This window comes from Jatropha curcas, chromosome 3 (genome assembly GCF_041381405.1).
Source record: "Jatropha curcas cultivar XTBG-Jc1 chromosome 3, XTBG_Jcur_1.0, whole genome shotgun sequence".
In the NCBI taxonomy this organism is placed as follows: domain Eukaryota; kingdom Viridiplantae; phylum Streptophyta; class Magnoliopsida; order Malpighiales; family Euphorbiaceae; genus Jatropha; species Jatropha curcas.
In genome coordinates this window covers 13248627-13264657 of record NC_143153.1, presented here as the reverse complement: position 1 = coordinate 13264657, position 16031 = coordinate 13248627, and the positions used below count along the sequence as shown (strand labels likewise).

The following is a 16031-nucleotide window of genomic DNA, read 5'->3' as shown; positions in this document are numbered from 1 at the left end:
AACCGGAGGAGCTTCCCTCTTAGGCATTTGGGCTTCAACCTTGTAGTCACCATTGGAAAGAGCTTGTTTGGCTAGCTTTGCTTCTAGCACTTTTCTTCAGTCCTTCGCCATTCAGCGCTTCGAACGTCGAGATCAAGCCATAATAGAATATATCTATATGGCTTGAATAAAACAAATTAAGTGATAAATGAATAAAGCATAACACAATCATAGCAATAATATACAAAGAAAGGGGAAGGAAGTTGGGAAATGTCACCACTCTTATATCTTCCACACACGATTCATGGTCAAAAGTCAATCTAAACCCTAGGACATATTGGTTAGACCTATAAACTATCATGAGGTTTTGGATTGACTTCTCTCGCATTTAGTATATGAAATGACATAACATTAGTTATTAAGGTGACCCAATAGGAAGAAACTAGAGTCAATTACATGAGCTTTAGTCGGGTTTATTAAGTCTTGGGTTCCATTAGCGAGAATTGGTTGTTTCTCTCATTTGATTTGGGTCTAAACAAATAGTAATAGTGAATTGTGCTAATTCTTTTGATATAGCAAATGATACTTGACTTATGAGTGGTGTATATCAATAGCGGATCCAAATAGTCGAATAGAGTGAAAGGATCACAACCCCAATATCACCTTTAGTGTTTAGGGTAGAAAAGAGATTAAGAATAGATAAATGCATGAATGACATTTATAAGTACAAAAAGTAAACTCAATTTAAAGTTAATAGCATTATTAAAGATTGTGAACAAGTGGACAACTTTTGGAGTCAGCTCTCTACTTGAACCCAAAAGATTCTGAGTTCGATCTCCAATGGAGTCACCAGTCTGAGGACGCAAGATTTTTTTCAAAAAATAAGGAAAGAATCGATCGAACAGGCTTCGTTAACCGATTTTATTTAATAAATCGGTGTTCTTTATTTAACCCATTCGTTAATTGAATGGGCTTGGTTCATTTTCATTTCAATGTTAAATTTTATCCGAAGAGTCCCTAGTGAGACACACATGGTTCCTGAAATAAAAATAAATTAATAAGTTAAGAAAACATGAAATTCATTCAAAATGCAAATTGAGAAAAAAATTTATAATCAAAATATTATAAACTAATTAAAGTTAATGAACTACAATTCAAAATTAATTTAGCTAAAGCTGAAAAATAGCCAAAGATAAAGAAATTATATCCAAAATATAAGAAAGTAGTCAAACTTACATTTTTGTCCTTTAGATACGGGTCCATATCATTGCTTGGGTAGTAAAGGTTCCCAAGTCCTTTACTGAATAGCTCAATGCCTGAGGTGCACAGATGAACAATTAGTTGTATTCCCAGTTTGATGTTAATTTTTTTAGTAGTCCTAAACATCAATTTCATATAAACAAAAACAATTCCAATGGAATCAAAAAAACTCCAGTCCATGGGTTTAATTATAATATCGTCCACAGAAATTGCCATTTAAGCAAACAATCATAATCAAGTCCTATCATTTCTTGAAGTAAAAATGTAAATAATACATAAAAAGAGAAACAGTAGCTAGATATGTTCTAGTAAAACCTTCATCCTCCTCATTATAATTATGCAAGTCCAATTCCTTTAGCCCATCTGTTGTGTCATCAAATTTGGTTATTGGCTTGTTATTCTTAGGAGTTCTACCAAGTGCATCTGCTATAGCTAATGCTTGTTTTGTGTTATGGCGCTGCTTGACTTGGGTTGTTTTACTGCTATTTAGTGTGTTTTTATTTAGTTATTCAGTGTTTATCATGTTATTATCAGTTTCTTTGTTAGTGGGTATTAATGGGGTGGTTAAGCAAGTTACTTATTGTAATGGGTAGTTATTAGTGGGTAGTGGGTAGTTTTAGCTTTGCATTTAGTTGTTTAAAAGGCTGTTATATCAGGAAAAATGTAAGCAAAATTTTATGAAAAGGTTTTGAGTTCCTAAAACCCAGAGATTGTAGAGTTCTCTCTTAACGAGCTCTAGGAGATTGCAGATTCTCTCTAAGTCTGTCACCACTGATATAGGGAAGAAAACTCCTTCTAAGATACTCATCTCAAACCTTATACCCCTAATTCAAAGACCTATAACTAGATCCAAATTTGGGACCATAACAATTGGTATCAAAGCCAACAGTTATGGGCGAATCTGTTCAAGACCAGCGTACCAAACTCTTCAATTTACTCTTATCCGAGCAGCAGGCCAATCAGACCCGTAATGAGAAGGTTGAACAACTTCATGCCAAATTGGATGCCATGTCTTTTGACTTGGAATCCATAAAGAAGGGGCTGACTTCTTCAAGTGCTAAAAGTTAAGCACCGAAAGCAAAAGGTCCAGTAGGTTCAGCCCGTCTAGAATCTCCTAAGGGCACTACAACTATTTCAAAATTGACAGAGTTGGATGTTCTTGGACCACCTATGAGTAATAATTCAGGAAAGTTGGCAAAATTGGAACAACCTAAAACTGCCGCAGAGCGTATAGTTTTCCAGCAAATGTTTCAAGTCTCAATAGTTCTGTGTATAAAAGATAGAGTGGAGCAAAAGAAAGAAATAATCAAACATCATTTGTTAGCACAATTAGAGGGTCTTGTTTATGATTTGGTAGCCTCTAAATGGGAAGGGAGTGGGAAGAAGCAATTCGAGAATGACATAAACGAAACATTAGAGGAGCCATTTGATCCAGGAATATTAATTAAATATAGAAGCGCAATAAATAGCTCCTTATTTGCAGAATAATAGAGGGTAATAAGGATTTTATTTGCATCACATTTTTACAAGTTGAAGATTGCATGTCATCCATCCTTTGCGCTTGAGGACAAGCGCTTTTTCGAGGGGGCGGGGTGTGTAATGTTATGGCGTTGCTTGACTTAGGATAGTTTTATTGCTATTTAGTGTGTTTTTATTTAGTTATTCAGTGTTTATCATGTTATTATCAGTTTCTTTGTTAGTAGGTATTAATGGGGTGGTTAAGCAAGTTATTTATTGTAATGGGTAGTTATTAGTGGGTAGTGGGTAGTTTTAGCTTTGCATTTAGTTGTTTAAAAGGTTGTTATATCAAGAAAAATGTAAGCAGAATTTTATGAAAAGGTTTTGAGTTCCTAAAACCCAGAGATTGTAGAGTTCTCTCTTAACGAGCTCTAGGAGATTGCAGATTCTCTCTAAGTCTATCACCACTGATAGAGAGAAGAAAACTCCTTCTAAGATACCCATCTCAAACCTGATTCCCCTAATTCAAAGACCCATAACTAGATCCAAATTTGGGACCATAACATTTTGCTTCATCAGTCTGCTTGGAAGTATCAACTTCCATATCTTCATCATCATCTTCCTCACTACCACTTTCTCCACTGCATAAAGGCACATAATCATTTCATTTCAAAGGAGATTAGTCTTATCACCAATATAATTCAATAATTTCCTTTACAAATATCATAGACTACAAATGGAGGATAAGATTTTTCGATTCAATAATTCTACTCAGATGCATTCAAATAAACATATGAAAGATAAAGATAAACCTCACTAATCCTCTAAGGAATTCACATGTAAATGAAAATAGGAAAAAAAATGTAAAACAATTGAAAATATATAAACAGTGAATTATATACAACTACTTAGAAGTAAAACAAGATCAAAGAAAATACTAAATAAAAAATAATTGAAAAATTACCTTTTCTCTAAAGCACCAATGTTTATCATCTCTTCAATTTCCTCTCTATTCTCTTTATTCTTTTCTGCCACCTCCGTCCTCGATGCACCGATCTTCAGTCACTGTAGTTTAGTTTGGGGTGAGTATCACTGAAGAATGATAGCGGCAGTATCATGGGTGCTGAAAGGATACCCCTTACCAAAAAAAAAAAAAAAAAAAAAAAAAACCCTAATGGATTTGCAATTTGTAATCTCACATTAAAGAAAACTTGAAAACAGTTTGAAGAATTTTTAGTTGCTATTTATTCCCATAATTGTCGCCTTATTGGCAATTGCTTTTCAAAAGAAGACAAATATGCATGCTATTATCTTCTTCATTTCCCAGGGCTTAAATACATAATAGTCCATTTTCAAAAAGAGGCAGACTGTAATAACTTAAATAAACAAAAAAAAAAAAAAAGAAAAAATCTAGTTCATCCTCCTCAGTGGATTTGAGATATCTACTCTATAACAAAAATCCCTTGATTTACTTTTTATCATAATAAATTGTGCTTTAATGAGAGAAAAATTTAACCTTTGGGACTAACAATTAATTCAGCATTACTTTTGTAGTACCCTCAATTTGGTAGTTCTTGCTATTCTAGCTTTTTCGATAAATTCGGTTACTCGAATCAAAGAAAAACCTAGAATAACGAGAAATAATATATATCGGGCATGTTAATATTAATTAAATGGTAATTAAGGTGATTACAAATCAATTTGAAAGGTTAAAGGAAATTAAAAATGAGTTAAACAGGACGACTTCTCGATAAAGCATGATTTTTTTCCAAAAGGCCTGAAAAACGGTAATTTCATTCCAAACCATTCAATGAGAGAGGAGGATTTTGACCAAAAATCAAGCAAAAAGGAGGTGAAAATCAAGGAAGTTTCAAGTAATTCTTAAGAAAAAGTTAGTTATCTTCACTTCCTCCTTTTCTGTGCATTATATTTTGAATTCCATGAACTTTGAAGTGAGGTGCTTGCTTGTGCATGCTGACTTGGTGAAGATGAAGTGATTAGAATTGATTTTAAGGTGATTTAAGATGATTAAAACTAGTTATGCATGAATTCAGAGTCTAATTTGCATAATTCACCAAGATGGATGATTTTGAGTTTGTAATTGATATTCCATGAACTAGGGATTCTGATATATCTTATATAAGTAATAGAAGAGTTGGGTGCATGAATTGGTGATGAAAGTGAGTTAAGAATGCTTAAGCAAGCATAGCATTCTTGGACTTGTTGCATTTGGGCTGCCTGAAAATTAGCTTTTGTAATTGGCCTATTTGAATAGGCAAATGAACTTCAAAATTCACAAAATTTTATATGGAAATAGGTTGAGATGTTGGAAAGGTCCTGTTAAAAAGGGAAGTCCATTGGATAAAAGGAAATAGAGTTATAACTAAATCAATGCAGGCTGCTCAGCATGAGAAAAACTGAAATTCTGATTCTATAATTAGGCCATCTGACCATGCAAATGAGCTTCAAAATTTATGAAATTTTACAAGGATATACCCTAAGATGTTGGGAACATGCTGTACAAATTTCAGGGCAAAAAAATATGTGAAATTCAAGATATAGTCAATGGAATGCAAGCTACTCAAATGCTGAAATCCTGCATTACATGAACATTTAATGAATTAAGTATGCCATTGACTTCTATTGTTTTAATTGTTATTTTTATGTTTCGATGATGAGGTTAAGTGTTGGATATGAAGTGTTTCAGGCCTAAACTAAGGTCATATGACACTTGGACAAGCATGGTGAAAATGAAAGAAAAGCATAAATACTACATTCTAATGCTTAATATGCATTCCTATGGTAGTGTATGCGTATACATTGTGTAGTATGGAGTTAATGTTAATATTGATTTATACTACAACTTCTGAGAGAAAGGGAGTTCAAGAGAGAGCGGTTGCTAGATGAGAAAGGCTAGGGGAGCCTTCCAGCTCAGGTTAGTGTACTATTCCTTTCCTACTTTTACTAAACAAAATGAGATTGATTTTGCAAAATATTTTCAATGGATTTACTTTATGAATCATAATTATGAAAAGTATTAATGATTTCATAAGTTTTTAAAGAAGAAAGATTGTTTTGAAATCATATGACCTAATGACATCTGCAAATGAATTTTATGATTCTTATACTTTGAAAGAGGAAGATGTTAGCCAATTGATACATGTAGTATGAGGGGTCGCCGTGATTGAATGTTTTTAGCAGTGTTTGTAAAATGAAATGTTGCCCATTGTAATTTTGATATTATTACATGAATGAAATGGTTCAAAAGTCTTACAGCTGAATATAGATATGGTTATTACCCCGAATATCACTTCATTTATTGAAGTTGATATTACGATAGATTGAATACGGATATCATCACTGAATGATATATGATTGATATGAAATTCTCCCTCCATGTTAAGATTGTAAATTGCTCCCTTTTCTGTTGAAATCATATCACAGATTGAGGTTGTAGATAGCAAGTCTAGATGTGCACATTAGACACTAATGGCCCTTGGAATTGACTCTATAAAAGCTATAAAGACTACACTGAATTTATGATTGAAATGGTATTGTTTTCCTTATTCTTTTTAACATGATGGGTTTATGAATTATAATTCATCATTGTTTTATTTCTAAAAGCAGAAGTTTATTTACTATTAGTTTTAGACAGTATCCTAAATTTTCCTACTAAACACTGCTTTGGTTTAACAACCAATTTTAAAGAAAAGTTATGGAAAGAGTATATACTTGATTCATTATATTCCTGTAAAGAAATTTGATTTGATAAATTGTGTTCGTTTTACAATAGTATACCACTAAATAATATGCTTAGCAATAGTTGCTTTTGTGCTATCGCAAGAAAAGGAAAGGAAAAGGAAAAGGCAGAGGACCTTTTTTGTTTGATGTAGATAGTATGCTACTAATGTAACTATTGTATATTTGGTTTCTTTTTTGGAATATGTATGATGTATTAAATATTAATAGAGCAGTTATGTATATTTGAGCAGATACATGTAAATTACAAGTGTGTTAATTTGAAAGTTTGTATTCTATAAAAGTACTTACTTCCTATCATGTATCTAATGTTTGTAAAGGACTGCAGTATGTAATTAAATCATGCATAGATTTATGGGTTATGGAACCATTTATGCTTTTGATAATGTAATCGATGTTTAAGAAATCACATTGACTCAACTATTTTATTAAGCTTAATAGAAGTTATGTTTCATATATCTAATAAATTACTAAAAAGACATTTTTTTTATGATAGGTGGAAAAATCAAAAGAAGTTTTACACTTATTCTTATAACTAAATTTATGTTTCTACAAGATATAAATGAATGAATGAAAAGTTTTAAGTCCTTTATAATATACTTAGTAAGTATGTTTAAGAATTAAGTGCTTACAAAGTATATTATAAGCGACATATGTCATGTCTTACAGTAGGGTAAGGTGTGACAACTTTACACATTAAATTAATCAAATTTAGCTATCTCCAAAATGGTACAATTGAAAATATATATTTAGATACTGCATGTAATTAGGTAAATTTGATGTCTTTCCCATATAAATGTGACATAAAAGTATAAATCTTTCAGAAAATTTTGAGGTGTTCTTTCTGTGCTGCAAATACGTACTCGACAACTGGGTTATTTCAGAAATTTATATAAGGAAACTTATGAAAAGTAGTGATTACAATACCTGAAATAAAGTGTACAATGTGGGTAGAATAGGATGATCTAGATGTGAAATGATCTCTGATAGAGATGTGGATCATGGCCCAAGGCCCTATAAGGTGTACTCAAGGAGAATTAAAAAAATAGGGGATAGTAATGGAAATAGCACTATGAAGATTGGAGATCAAGGTGGACTGCCAGGTCGGCATAGTTAGTTATGGAAAAGATTATATAGAGGCTGCTGGCAGGAGTGGGGAGGCATCTTTTGGAATCTTCAGTAGATTGCAGCAGGGTAATCTGCTACGGGCTTGTTCCTGGGGGTTGCTTGCAACCATATCCTTTCTTGATTGTTTGGCTCTTTTGTTCTTTTGTTACTTGCTCTTTTGCTTCTTTAATCTAAATACTAGATACAGGAATTGTAATCACAGATATATAATCAATACAAGTCCCTCCTATTCTTCTTTTATTTGTTCTTATTCCTTTTATAGCTCTTTCTATGATTAGATTGTTGCATTCTTAACTCTAACAATTTGGTTTGACCTGCCGGATGCCAAAGACCAAGATGGAAACTAGAGTAGAGATGTTAGAGAAGAGCGTCGCCTCTCTTGAGGAATCTTTCGTCACCATTCAAGCAGACCAAGCAAAAATCAACCATACTTCAGACTATGGCTAAGGGCAAATCATCCATCATTCTCAATGATGCTACCCCTCCCGAACCACCTCCACATTTGGTTCACTGATGCTATCTGTTATGGTGGATAGCGAGGCCAGTCACAATTTCATACCTTCACATTTGGTTCAACTCCTGAATCTTGAGGTCAGTTCCACTTCTCCATTTTTTGTCAGATTAGGCGATGGTCATCGGCTCCAATCTCCTGGAGTTTGATGACATTTGAAACTCACCTTGGGTTCTCTTGTGGTTACTGGAGATTTTTATGTCTTTCCCTTGAGTGGAATAGATGTTATTTTGGGAATGGTGAGGGTAGAGACATTGGGTGAGGTGCGAGTTGATTGGCAGACAATGACCATGAAATTCCTCCACAATGGTGAGCCTATTAAACTTCCAGGGGATCCTTCTTTATCTCACTCGCCAGTTTCTCTAAAGTCTATTACTAAGTTCCAAGACTTGGATTTCTCTTCCTTGTTATTGTTGGCCACCCAGGAGACTTATGTTATTTCCAATGATAATTCAATCTCTCCTGCTCAATCGCAGCAATTGCAACAATTAATCGATCAATTTAAGCAAGTGTTTCAAGATATGTCTAACCTTCCCCCACATCGTTCTCAAGATCATTAAATTATACTTCAGCCAGGCCATTGTCCGATTTCTATAAAACCTTATAGATATGGCCACTTACAAAAAGATGAGATTGAAAGATTAGTTAAAGATATGTTATCTACTAGTGTCATCAAGCCTAGTTCAAACCCTTTCTCCAGTCCTATTCTACTAGTTAAAAAGAACGATGGCAGTTTGTGCTTCTGCATCGATTATCGCCAACGTAACAGAGCAACAATTCCCCACAAGTATCCTATCCCTGTTATTCAAGAGTTGCTAGATGAATTGCATGGGCTTACTATTTTTCTAAATTGGATATGAAACAAGGGTTTTATCAAATTAGGGTGGCTCCTCCTGACACTTACAAAATAGCTTTTCAAACTCACTCAAGTCATTATAAGTTTCTTGTCATGCCCTCTGTGCTGCCAATGCTCCGACGACGTTTCAGGCTGTAATGAATGATGTTTTTCACCCTCACTTGCGCAAGTTTATACTCGTCTTCTTCGATGATATTTTAGTATATAGCAAATCATGGGCAGATCATATCCATCACTTGACAATTGTATTTCAACTTCTTCATAATCATTCACTGCATTTGAATGGTAAGAAGTGTTCTTTGGGCAGGTTATCTGTTGAATATCTTAGTCACATCATCTCCTCCAATGGCATCTCCATAGAGCCCTCTATAATTAATTACTAGTATTCTCAATTGGCCTACTCCTAAATCTATAAAGGCAGTTCGTGGATTTCTAGGCCTGACCGGGTATTATCACTGTTTTATTATTGATTATGGCCGCATAGCCATGCCTTTAACTCAATTACTGAAAAAGGAAGCCATGAATAAATTTCAATGAAACTCTCAAGCTCAAAATTCCACTAACATGCTGAAACGTGCCATTAGTTCCTCTCCTGTACTGGCTATGCCCAATTTTTCTCAATCTTTCATAATCGAAACTGACGCATCGAAATCCAGAGTTGAAGTTGTACTAATGCAAAAAGATCGACCTATTGCCTATTTCAATAAGGCTACCAATAATCCAGCCACGGCACGAAATGCTTATGAAAATGAGTTAATGGCAATGGTATTGGCAATTTAACATTGGCGGCATATTTGATAAGGTGACGATTTACAGTCTGTACTAACCAGTGAAGCCTTCCCCATCTCCTTCATCAAGAAGTGTCCACACCAGCTCAACAATATTGGTCTGCCAAGTATTGGGTTATGACTTTGCTATTGAATACCATCCTGGAAAGACTAATAAGGTCGCCGATGCCTTATCTCTCAAGGATGAGGAACTATGTCTTCAGGCTATTTCTAACCCTCAATGGGTTGATTAGGATCAAATTAATGCAAAAATTCAGTAGGACCAGCACCTTTCTCAAATTATTTCTGCTTTATCGGCGAAAAATTCTACTCCTGCTCACTACTCTTTGATCCATGGTCGTCTTTTCTACAAAGGCAGGTTAGTCCTACCTTCTTCTGGCTGGATACCCAAGATCATAGCTGAGTTCCATTCTACTGCTCAAGGAGGGCACTCTTGTGCATATCGCACTTACTGTAGATTGGCTTCCAATTTTTTCTGGAAAGACATGATGACCATGATCAAAAGTTTTGTGGCTTCTTGTATCATTTGCCAAAAAAATAAATATAAGGCACAATCTCCGGCTGGTCTGTTGCAGCTCCTGCTGATTCCACATTAGGTATAGGAGGATATTGCACTTGACTTTATCACTGGTCTTCCGATATCGAATGGTGTCGACTGCATTCCTATTGTTGTTGATTGCCTTTCAAAGTATGCCCATTTTATTTCCCTCCAGCAACCCTTCACAGTTGCTAAAGTGGCTGAAGTGTATATCCGTGAAATTGTCCGACTTCATGGCATTCCAAGCAGCATGGTTAGTGACAGAGATCCTTTATTCTTGAGCAACTTTTGGATAGAATTATTTCGTCTTCAAGGGACTAAGCTCAAATTCAGTTCGTCTTACCATCCTCAAACGAAAGTTCTAAACTGGAGCTTGGAATCTTATTTGCATTGTTTCTCCTCAGAACAACCTAAATCATGGTCTAAATGGTTGTGTTGGGCGGAATATTAGTATACTACTAACTACCGAGTGCCATCCGCCAAACTCCTTTTGAGGTTGTATATGGCCGTAAAATACCTACCCTTCAACAATAACCGCATAGAGAATCTAGAGTGATGGCTTTATCCCAACATCTCTAAGACAAAGATGAAATCCTTCGCCTACTTTGGTTTAATCAGCATAAAGCCTAGCAACTGATGATGAAATGTACGAACAAGAATCATAGAGATGTCACTTACTCCATTGGTGACAAAGTCTTCCTCAAGCTTCGATCCTACTGCCAACACTTTGTCTCTTCCAGAATTAATGCCAAACTGGCTGCCAGATTTTATGGGCCATTTGAGATTATCGAGAAAATAGGAGTTGTGGCTTATAAATTGATGCTTCCCTCGGATGCAAAAATTCAACCTGTCTTCCATGTCTCCCAACTTAAGAAAGTTGTTGGTGCACATCCTGTGGTTGACACTCTACCTACTACTTTTGAATGCCCAGAAGGTCGCTTACTTCAACCGGCCAAAATCTACCAACGACGTACTATAATGAAAGATTAGCAACCTGTCAAACAATTCCTTATACAATGGTAAGGTCAGACAAAAGAGGAAGCAACTTGGATTGATGAATCTGATCTGTGGGGCCAATTTCCTGAATTCAGCCTTGAGGACAAGGCTACTCTCTCAGAGGGAAGTAATGATAGAGCTGTGGATCATGGCCTAAGACCCTATAAGGTGTACTCAAGGAGAATTAAAAAAACAAGGGATAATAATGGAAATAGCACTATGAAGATTGGAGATCAAGGCAGACTGTCAGGTCAACATAGTTAGTTATAAAGAGATTATATAGAGACTACTGGCAAGAGTAGGGGGGCATCTTTTGGAATCTTCAGTATATTGCAGCAAGGTATTCTACTACGGGCTTGTTCTTGGGGGTTGCTTGCAACCATCATCTTTTTTAATTGTTTGGCTCTTTTGTTCTTTTGTTCCTTACTCTTTTGTTTCTTCAATCCAAATACTAGATATAGGAATTGTGATCACAGATATATAATCAATACAAGTCCCTCCTATTCTTCTTCTATTTGTTCTTATTCCTTTTATAGCTCTTTCTGTGATTGGATTGCTGCATTCTTAACTCTAACAATCTTTCTTTCAATGCATGCTCTATGCACCAGTAGATTAATTTCAATGATATAGTTCAAAGATATCAAATGCATGCGAATTGCATAACAGGAAAATTTTAAGTTTTATTATGCAAACCTTATTACGTTTCTGCATCATAGATATTTTTTCATTGCCTTCATAGCATACAGTTGGCCTGTACTTTTCAGTTCCACCAAATGATCACTGAATTAAATACACAACCAATGTTAAAAATTGAAATCCAATCAAACTATAGCTGAAACAAACCAAGAAAATGGCAATTCAAGAACATGAACTGGAAGTGCCATAGTATTACCTGCCAGTATCACCACAACCCAAAGTTCTTATGGGCTTGAAATGTTCCGAAACTATTTTTTCACCTTGGGATGTGATATGCGAAGACAGAAAGATAATTATAGTTTCAAATAGCTTTAGTATAATTTTTTTTTTCTTTTATCCCCACAAAATGAATACCATAAAATACTTAAAGAACTTGTCACCTTCTGTATTGCCATCCAAAGAATGATTGTCCCTTTTGTGAGGCTGTGGATGGATAGGCTGAGAGTGGATTGCCCATAAATCTTCTAGTCTCTAGAATATTTCTTTTTATATAAGTTGTAAGAACCATATGCAATACAATTTCTCAAGAACAATAAGTTATTTTGGTAACAATTAAAAAATATCAATATAAGCATTTCATTGATAATCTTTAACTTTTAACTGCTTAGGAAAGAATACATTGAAATTTCAACTATACATTTAAGAAAATAAAGGTCCTATTTATTATGGTTAAATTGTAAATTTTTATCATATTTTTGTATGGTAAATCAGAATTTTATAATATTCAGACAACCTAACCTCCTTCACATTTATATTTCATTCATTTTGGAAAAGTTGCAAAGTTGGTAGTCATTATATTTCACTATTTATCATATAAAAGAAAAAGAAAAATTGAAAACTCAGAAATAGCCAAAAGGAGAGAGTGATAATCTCTGAAAATATATAAACTAATTGTGAGTCTAGTGAAAAGAGTACCTTACCAAGTTGGCACCAGGAAGCTCTCGAACAGCTCCATCAACATTTTCTACAGTTGCCTTAACCTGGTAAATAACTAAGGAAGCTTCAAAACAATGAGAACTCTGATATCTGTTGAAAAAAGGAACACCAATGATAGAGAAGTAATCTATCAGCTTAGCACTTTATATAGCTCGATTTTCTTGGAAAGGCGATTGCTCAAGGGTTCCACACGATCGCTTTCAAAATTTCGATCTACAACAAAAGAAATTTCACTGCTACTGCTGGATTTGCCAACAAAACAACAAAGATCGATCCAGCAAATTAATTAGAATGTTTTTGTCACAGAATGTTCTAAATTTTCAATAGCTTACCATTTTATGTGTATTGATTAAAATTATTTGTTAAAGATAAAAATATTCCTAACTTTTGTTTTCTATAAATTTGTTTTCCTTTTCATCAACTTGTATTTTCTAAGTTAATCAGTATCAAGTTATTTCTTCTCTGAAATCCAGCAAAGAAAAAACACACAAAACAAAAAAAGAATGATAGAAAGAAGGAAGTAAACAAAATAAAAATAAAACCAAAAAAAAAAAAAAAAAAAAAAAAAAAACAAAAATCAAATACGCAAAGAACCAAACGCAGGAAAAATAAATAAATACTTCGAACAGCAAAAAAAAATTTTCTTACTTACCTCTGCTATGAAATCCCGCTTCCTCTCCCTTGCTCTTTTCCAAAATTGAGCAAAGAAAATACAGACAAAAGGGAAAAAAACAGTAACAAAAGAAAGAAAATAAAATAAAAAAGAAACAAAGAAAAGCAAAGAAGAAGTTCGAAACTTACCTAACCAAGCTGAGCAAAGAAGAAAACAAACGCAGGAAACAGTAGAAAACAAACACAGGAAACAAAGCAAAATGAAAAAAAATACTTCAAAAAGCAAATTTCTGACTTCCCTCTACTATGAAATCCCGCTCCCTCTCCCTTGCCCTTCTTTGAAATTGAGCAAAGAAAATACAAACGAAAGGGGAAAAAACAGTAGAAAAAAAGAAAGGGAATAAAATAAAAAAGAAACAAAGAAAAACAAAAAAGAAGTTCGAAACTTACCTAACCAAGCTGAGCAGAGAAGAAAACAAACGCAAGAAACAGCAAAAAACAAACGCAGGAAAGAAAGCAAAACGAAAAAGAAAACCAACGCAGGAAAGAAGAAAGAAAAAGAAAGAAATAACAAAATAAGAAAAAAATCTAAAAAATAAAATAAAGCGTGGCTGACTCATTTAATAGCTGGTTGATTGCATAAATAAGAGCTCTATTCCATTCTACTGTAACTGAATGAATAAGCTAAAAAATTATAAAACCATATTAAGGAATCAAATTGATCAAGAAAGAATGTTTCAAAATCAAAAGTTAACCCCAAGAGAGAATTGGGATAAACTTAACTAGTTAAAATACAAAAATAAAACGAAATTAATAATTAGATAAGGGATTACCTTTTAACTAATGGATCAATATATGTATACAGTTTTAACTCATAAAGCAATCATTCAGCTATATTAACAAGGAAATAAACCTAAGTCATTTTAGAGCGTACCAAGCCATAGGCTGCATTTATAGAATGTGCAATGCCTCGAAATGTATTGGGGCCTGTTTAATGCATAACCATAAACACTCAGAAATTAAACAGATTAAAACTGCAATATATGTCATTTATGTCCAGTGACAAAAATCTAAAGCAAAACCAAACTTTAGTACTAAAATTCAATACTCGATGTGAGAAATATACAATCAAACAAACCTTAATTTTAGCTTTTCCAGTATAACATCAAATTCAATGAAACTATTTGCAGCAATCAACGAATCATCACCCTCATCCTATTATTTGTTTTGCATGAATTTCAATGTATTTAATTTACTCACATCTTTAAATTAAACAGATAAAAAATGCAATCTATGTCATTTCCGTCCATTGAAAAAAATCTAAAGCAAAACCAAACTTTAGTACTAAAATTCAACACTCGATGTGAGAAATATACAAATCTAACAAACCTTGATTTTAGTTTTTCCCAGTATAATATCAGATTCAATGAAACTATTTGCAGCAATCAACGAATCATCACCCTCATCCTATTATTTGTTTTGCATGAATTTCAATGTATTTAATTTACTCACATCTTTAAATTAAATAGATAAAAAATGCAATCTATGTCATTTCCGTCCATTGAAAAAAATCTAAAGCAAAACCAAACTTTAATACTGAAATTCATCACTCGATATGAGAAATATACAATCAAACAAACCTTGATTTTAGGTTTTCCCCTTATAACATCAAATTCAATGAAACTATCTGCAGCAATCAGTTTTCATCACCCTCAGTCTCCGAGACTGTAATATCGAGGAAAGTGAATTCTCAAATCAAAATGGACGATTTATGACTTACCCAGTCAAGTGAGGTGCAGTTCTTCCTTATCATCTTGGCTCCACCAAAATAACTTAGAAACTGAAAAAATAGAAGCTGGAAATTTCTATTTTGGTCTGACGCAAGCCGAAAGACTCTTCTCCGATTTTTTGTTGCTGGAGGCGATGACTATGAAAAAATCTAAAGAAAATGCAGGAAGACCAAAAGAAAATAAAGAGAGGAAGATCAATTGTAGAAACGAAAAGAAAAGAGAGACAAAAGGAAGAAATCATAATGAAAAATGAAAGAAAAAGAAAAAGAAAATGCAAAGAAACAAAGAAAAAAAATTTTATAGGAAAACCAAAAGAAAAGAAAGAGAGGATGAATCGCTGTAAAACGAAAACAAAAGAAAGAAGAAATCACAATCAAAAAATGAAGGGAAAAGTAAAAAAAAAAAAATTCAAAGAAACATATAGGTGGCAAACATGCAGTCAAAAAATGAGAGAAAAAGTAAAAGAAAACGCAAAGAGACATATAGGTGGCAAACAGTTTACCTCTACACGCGTCACACATGGAAAAACAAGGAAAGAAAAATGAAAACAAAATTGCACCTGTCCAGGGTTGAAAGTACTCCTCTTGTCTATAAGTAGCCTTGGCCATGGTTCCGGAACCAGCTGTTCCAGTTCCAGAAAAATTAAAATTGGAATCGAACCGAAAAGGTCCGATTTCAATTTCAGTTTGAAACCGTTCGGTTCTAGTTCTGGTTCCGGTTTCGA

The 16031-nt window shown here is 33.9% G+C and overlaps 1 long non-coding RNA gene across 14 annotated transcripts; it reads right to left on the bottom strand.

The window, feature by feature from the left end:
- Window positions 1–675: 675 nt before the first annotated feature.
- On the bottom strand, window positions 676–15740 carry LOC105640012 (uncharacterized). Of its 14 annotated transcripts, none has more exons than XR_016320060.1 (10): window positions 15298–15725; window positions 15158–15204; window positions 14452–14504; window positions 12885–13147; window positions 12350–12440; window positions 12166–12229; window positions 11967–12053; window positions 3662–3762; window positions 1216–1295; window positions 676–1017 (listed from the first exon to the last, which is right to left on the bottom strand). It is a non-coding gene; the product is annotated as an uncharacterized LOC105640012 (long non-coding RNA). The 14 variants fall into 14 exon arrangements; XR_016320058.1 differs by having other exon boundaries at window positions 12885–13144; XR_016320061.1 differs by having other exon boundaries at window positions 12885–13118; window positions 15298–15724.
- Window positions 15741–16031: the final 291 nt, after the last annotated feature.